Genomic DNA, 6,254 nt, shown 5'->3' on the forward strand with positions numbered 1-6,254 from the left:
CCTAAGTTAAAAAAATTTTAATTCAATAGACAAAAAAATGAAACATTCTGACAGATTATATCGTAACCTATTAGATAATCCAAGTGTGCTTGTTGGGTTGAAATAAAACTAATTCCCGGGACCATTTGGGGGCCCCAGAAGGGAAACAATTAGCTAAAAGGCAAAAAAAAACGGGGGAAATCCTTTCCCAAACCATAATTTTTTAACAGTTTCCCCCTTTTAACCCTTAAATTCTTGTTAAAAGGGCCCTTCCATTTAGCAATTTCACCCCTGGCAACAAATACGAAAGAAATCAAAAAACCGGGTAGTGTCTAAAGGGTCCGCAATCAGAAAATTTCCAACACAGACATTTTCCAATAAATTTGAGGGGGAAAAAGGGGCGTACCCCTTAAAATAATAAAAAAAAGCCCTCTCTTTTTGGGATTCCTTCTGTTCAAACCCCAAGGGTTTTCTTTTACCCAAACGATCGGGAAATTGGCCCAATCTGTTTTCCCACTTTTTTGCCAAAAACCTTTAATGATTGTACATCTCCCCTTCCTTGTAAAGGGATACCAAGTTTGGAAATTCTGCTTAAATAAAAAAACCCCAAAAGCATGGCCTTTTCTTCGTAAAGTGGCAACTTTTACCAAACCCACACTGCCCTTTCTTTCGAAGAAATTCATAAATTAATTTTGGATAGGGAAATCCCCAACTTTTCCCAACCTGAAAAAGGAAATTTCAAAAGATATAATTTTTTCGTTTTAAAAAACCCATTTTAAACGGGCCCTTTGGGTCTTGGAACGGGGTTTTAAGTGTGGGGGTTTTTGTGAGGAAATTGAAGAAGCGGAAATGCACTCGCTTAAACTTAAGTGGGAAGACCGAAAAAGGGGGGAATTTGTCCCCTTTCCATAAAGATTTTTGGGGCCCAAAATGGTGCCTTCTGGATAATCGAAACAGTTTTGTTAAATCAAAGGCAGGGGGCCTTAGGGATTTAAAGAAATTAAACCCACGACTTCCAATCCATTTTCCAATCGGCGAATCAAGAGAGGAAAATGCGTTTGGGGGGCTGTTTTTTTATGAAGTAGTTCATGTAAGAGTGTTTCCCGTAAATTTTTAAATATTCACTTATTCCCGAAAAAAGTTTCCTTCCCACTAAAAACCAAAAAGGTTTTTTCCCACCAGTTTTTGGGAACCAACTCTGAATCAACTCTTGTGTACATTCCCAATTCAAATCGTTCCAGGTTATAATTCCCAAAAGTTTGAACCGAGGCTCTGTAATTTTCCCTTTTGGGTCCCCCTTACAACCCTTCTTGTCACAATCCGGTTTTTTCGGTTTTAGCGATTTTTCCTTTTGGTCTGGAGAAATTCGCCCTGTCGGCCCCCCTTTCTAGTTCGGCTCCTTGTCCCCGGGATTGTGCCCCGCGGTTTCTCCTCATTCCAAATTTTTGGGAAATGGAATTTTTTTGGGAAGCAATCATAAAAAAAATTTCCCCACCCAATTTTCAAAATCCAAAAACCGGTTCGCGGGGGGTCCCATGTGTGTGGTGATTAAACAAAATTAGAAAACTAGAAATTTTTCCTTTTAACCATTACTGCAAATTTGCGCCCCCCCCTCCCCCAAAAACCCCCCCCCCCAGCTGTCCTATGAACTTCGTGCCAATTCCACGGACCTTTCAAATTTCTTTTTAAAATTGAAAAACATGCTCTGATGAAACCAGCTTGTGAATTGCAAGAAAAAAATTTCCCTGTGTTCAAGAATTAGTTTTCCATGTAAAAAAAAAATATGGCCAGTAATTTTAGGATTTCCTTGTGTTAGAAACAACTGTAATCAGTCCCTGTTGTAACCAATTGCTGTGGAAAAAAGGCTTTCTTATTTTTCCAATAAATAAACTGAATTTTTTCCACAGGGTTTCCAGCTCTTACCTGTGGATAAATACTGAGTGGTTTGGGTTTTTTTTGGCAGTTGGGTTTGTGTTATGGGGTTTCCCCTTTGGAAAGTGAAATTTTAAAAAAAATTGTTTATAAATTTCTTCTTAAGGAAAAGGTGCAAGGTGAAAAGGAAGAGTGAATGCTTGCCATTTAAAAGGAACCTTCTTAACAAAACTTTATTGGAAAAAAGTGTAATTCTCTTTTGTTTTTGGAATGGGTTCTGGTGACCTCTTTGAGTGCGCCCGGCATTTGTTACAGATCTGACTGCCAGTGCTGGACTTTCGTTGGACACTCCCCTGTTCCGTAACTACGTCTGAAATTTTGGGCCCGGGATCCCGTTTTTGGTTTTAAAAGTTAAAACCCTCATTTTTTTGGGGGTTGTTAAATTAAGAAGAGCAGAATCTTAGCCTTTCCCTTTTTAAAAACTACAGGTTTTGGGGTTTTTGTTATGGGTTAATTCCTGACGGATACGCCCAAAAAGTACCTTGTCCCTCCCCCCCGACGCCACACACACCCCCGAAACCTGCGTTCCAAGTGCCAAATTTAAAATGCATATGCCTTTTCCCCCTTTCTTACAAAACGGTGGAGTGTGGGTGAAAATCCCTACCCTAATTATTTGGTAAAAACTAAACTTTCTTTCGTCTATAAAAAAAAGCCTAGAAAGAACTAATTTATCGGGCGGAAAAGCAGAAATGAAAATAAAATGTGTCACTTATGAATCATTTACAACTTGGTGAGCCTAAATTCAAATTCACAAGATTTTCCAAAAAGAAATTACAAATTTGGAGGTTTGTTCGTAACGGAATTACCAGTATTCAAAGGAAGGCTTTTAGGTGCTGACTGTGCTCACCCCAAAGAGCAGGGATTGCTACGGTCCATTACTCGCTGAAAAAATGAATGATCTCCCAATTTTCCAAATTTTAATGGGGGTAGGACGCCCGGTTAATCCCAAACCAAACTGCCCGAGGCTGCGGGTTAAGTGCCCGGGGGAATTTGGTCCGGGCCAATCATCCCCCTTTCCCAAAAAGACTAAGTGTAAATACTTCCTGCATGGGAACCATTGTCTACACACTAAAAGCTTTGGTAATGTAACTAGTGAATGTATTAAACCATTTTGTTAACTTACTTCCTGTCAACGGGAATAGCTATTGGGAGTTTTTTCCAAATTTTTGGGGTTAACATGAAAACGGGGCGCGGGCCAAAGCCAAAAGGCTTAGGCCAAATTTCCGTACCATGGAAAACCCCCTGGACCCGCCGCCGCAAACCCAAAGGCATTAAGTTGCATGTATTTTAACCCCCAAAAAGGGGAGGAAACCTGCCCGGGAGAGGACCCACTGGGGGGGTTTGGGGTTTTGTCACCTGGAGTTTTTGGGGGGCCGGGGGGAGGGGCAAGGGGGCCCTTTGCGGCCCGTGGGGTGTCACCCAGAAGTGTGGGGGTCCGGTGGGGGGACAAGGGCCCTGGACCCAAACCCCCAAGGGCCCCTGGTGCACCCCAAAGAGGGAAAAGGGGAAACCCGGGGGGGCCCCATTTGGGGTTGACCCGGAAACCCAAGGGCTGGATCCCGGACCCCTAAACCCCAACGGCCCCCCGGAGGGGACGGCCCGGGATTGGGGAAAGCCCAAAGAGCGGTTGCCAGCCCCCGGAACCCCCGGGGGAACTGGGGTCCCCTTGGCCGGGGGGCAAAGGGAAGACCCCCTCCAACATTTCCGCCCCCCCCCGGAGGGGGGGTGGTGGGGGGGGGAAAAAAGGGGCCGTGGGGGTCCCCATCCCCCAAAAGGGGGGGGGGTCCGGGAGGGGGGGAGGGGGACCCAACGGGGCAGGGAGGGCCTTCCATACCCTTTTGGCCCGGGGCTGGGACCCTCGGGGGACGCCCCCCCTTAGAGTCCCCCTGGGACTGCCATTCCGCCTTCTACCGCTCGCCCGGGTCCATCGGGGGAACATGACCCCCTGAAGTTTTACGGTCTCAACCCAGCATCAGTTCCCTCCTCGTGGGGCCACGGGATGGAAACCCCGGCTGGGCCCCGGAAATCTACCCCAATCTAAAGGAATCGGTTCGATTAGGGCAGAAAAAATCGAACGAATCGAGGGTGCCGAGTCGAATCGAGTACACAGAATGTAAGAATACAATAAACACAAGCCGCATGCAACAAAATAAGGCCAAAAGGATACGCTGAATAGCCGAAAAAAGCGTAAGACGAGACAGAGCGTAAACCTGACAAGATGGCGTGGAGAGCCTTGGCCAAAGGAAATGATTAAGCGCTTATAGTTTTTAGAGGCGTTTGATTGGCTGAGAGCGGGTGGGCCCATCTTTTCACTGTTAGCCGCGCGAAATTTGGCCAAGCAGAGCAAACCAATAGGCCTAGTTTGCATCAGTTTGACATGGTACAGTATATGACACCAAACATGGAGTATAATACAAACTCCTCTTTTGGTGTCATATACTGTACCATGTCAAACTGATGCAGAATTTAAAGCAAATGGAGGAGGGCAACGCCTACTGGTTCGTATGGGGAGCCCTTGTAACTGAGACGGCAGTGTTAGCCGCGACAAAGGAAATCCCCTTGGAACCGTCAGCCCTGGTCATTACGGAAATTCCTGAGGTAGAAGTTGATGAAGGGATTCTCAGACCGCCAGAAGGCTGCCTCCAAGACATGCTGCATTGGCACTGAGTGCTGGAAAGCAGCCGAAGTAGCTATGGCCCGCACTTCGTGTGCTCTGGGATGAAGACAGCTGATATCCCTGTGTGCATGAGAGTAGGTTCTACGAATGACTTGGGAAACCCAGCGGGAAATGGTGCCTGCAGCGATGTCTTTCTTGCAACTCTCATTGAGGGAGATGAGCAGACGCCTCTGAGAAGAACGCCGCGAGAACTATCCCAATAAATATTTGAGACACCGAACAGGGCAGGGATGCCTATCCTCATCATCTTGGGCAAGAATATCAGACAAAGGTCTGACCCTCAGAGAGGGGGAAAGAACCTCAGGGTCTTTGTTCTTAGCAAGAAACTGGAAGGAAACGAATAGTGATGGAACCATCTCTGTGGAAGGCCAGATCTTGTGGCATTCCACTAAGACCATGAATCTTCGCTTCTACGACGGCCTGTGGCCAGCAACAGAAGGAAAGTGGTCTTGAGGGTGAGGATGTCAAAAGGAATAGTCCCCAATGGCTCGAAGGGCTGTTTTCGAATGAAATCCAGCACCAGGAATAAGTCCCAGAGGGGCACTCTTCTGGGGTCTCTAGCTTCCTTCAGAGGGGCACCCCTAGCCACCTCTCTGAGCAGGAAATCCGCTTCAAAGGCAGGACTACCTAGCTGTTTGATTGTGGTACAGATGGCAGACCTGTACCCTCGCACAGAACTAGCCGACAGGATGAGAACCGAGGAGCAGTGAGCCAGAAAGTTGGCCAGCTGCATGCTCGTAGGGTTTGTAGGGGTAATGCCCTGAGCTGTACACCACCGCAACCATTTCTTCCAGCTAAAGTCATACAAAGTCTCCGTTCCCTGCCTCCTTGCTCTGGTGACTATGGAGAGGAGGTCAGAGGAGGCACACCCCTGGGTCAGCGCAGCCGACACTGAGGCCGACCGAGGGGTCGAGGACTTCAGTGGTGATGCTGACAGTTCCGACCGTACAGCAGCCATGCGTGCAGGTGGAGCAGTTGAGGATTGGAATGAGGAGTGCCCGAGCGAGGCTGCCTCAGCAGATGAGATTTGGTTTAAGTTCCAGGGGTGGAAACATGTGTCAGGGACTGAAGGTCTGGAAACCAGATCTGGGCTGGCCATTTCGGCGCAATGAGGATCAGCTGCGGGCGTTCCAATCTGTCTTTCCGTATCACCTTGGACAGAATTGGAAAGGGAGGAAAACGCGGAGGCAATCAGACTGCTCCAGTCTAGAGAGAGAGCATCCACTGCCCACGCTTCTGGGTCGGCAACTGAAGAGACATAAGTGGGAAGTCTCTTGTTGAACAAGGTCCACCATCGGTCGAAACCACTGTTCCCACACCCCCTGAAGGCTGTCCTTGTCCAGGGTGCACTCTGTGCGTATGACACTCTTGGACCTGCTGAGAGCATCTGCCAAGATGTTGGCTTTTCCTGCTAAGTGTCTCGCTGAAAGTGCAATGCCCTTGCTGTGGCACCAACGGAGAGCCTCGGTCCGCATGGAGAGGTCTGCCGAGTGCGCTCCCCCCCATTTGTTCACATAACATGCGACCGTCGTCTTGTCCGTAAACAAGCGGATGGTCTTGCCAGTGGCCTCCCCCATGAAGTGCAGGAGAGCCCTGCAAACTGCCTCCAGTTCCAGAACATTGATGTGGCATAGACGCTCCTCCGGGGACCAAGTCCCTGCTGCAT

This window comes from Babylonia areolata, chromosome 8 (genome assembly GCF_041734735.1).
Source record: "Babylonia areolata isolate BAREFJ2019XMU chromosome 8, ASM4173473v1, whole genome shotgun sequence".
NCBI lineage: Eukaryota > Metazoa > Mollusca > Gastropoda > Neogastropoda > Buccinidae > Babylonia > Babylonia areolata.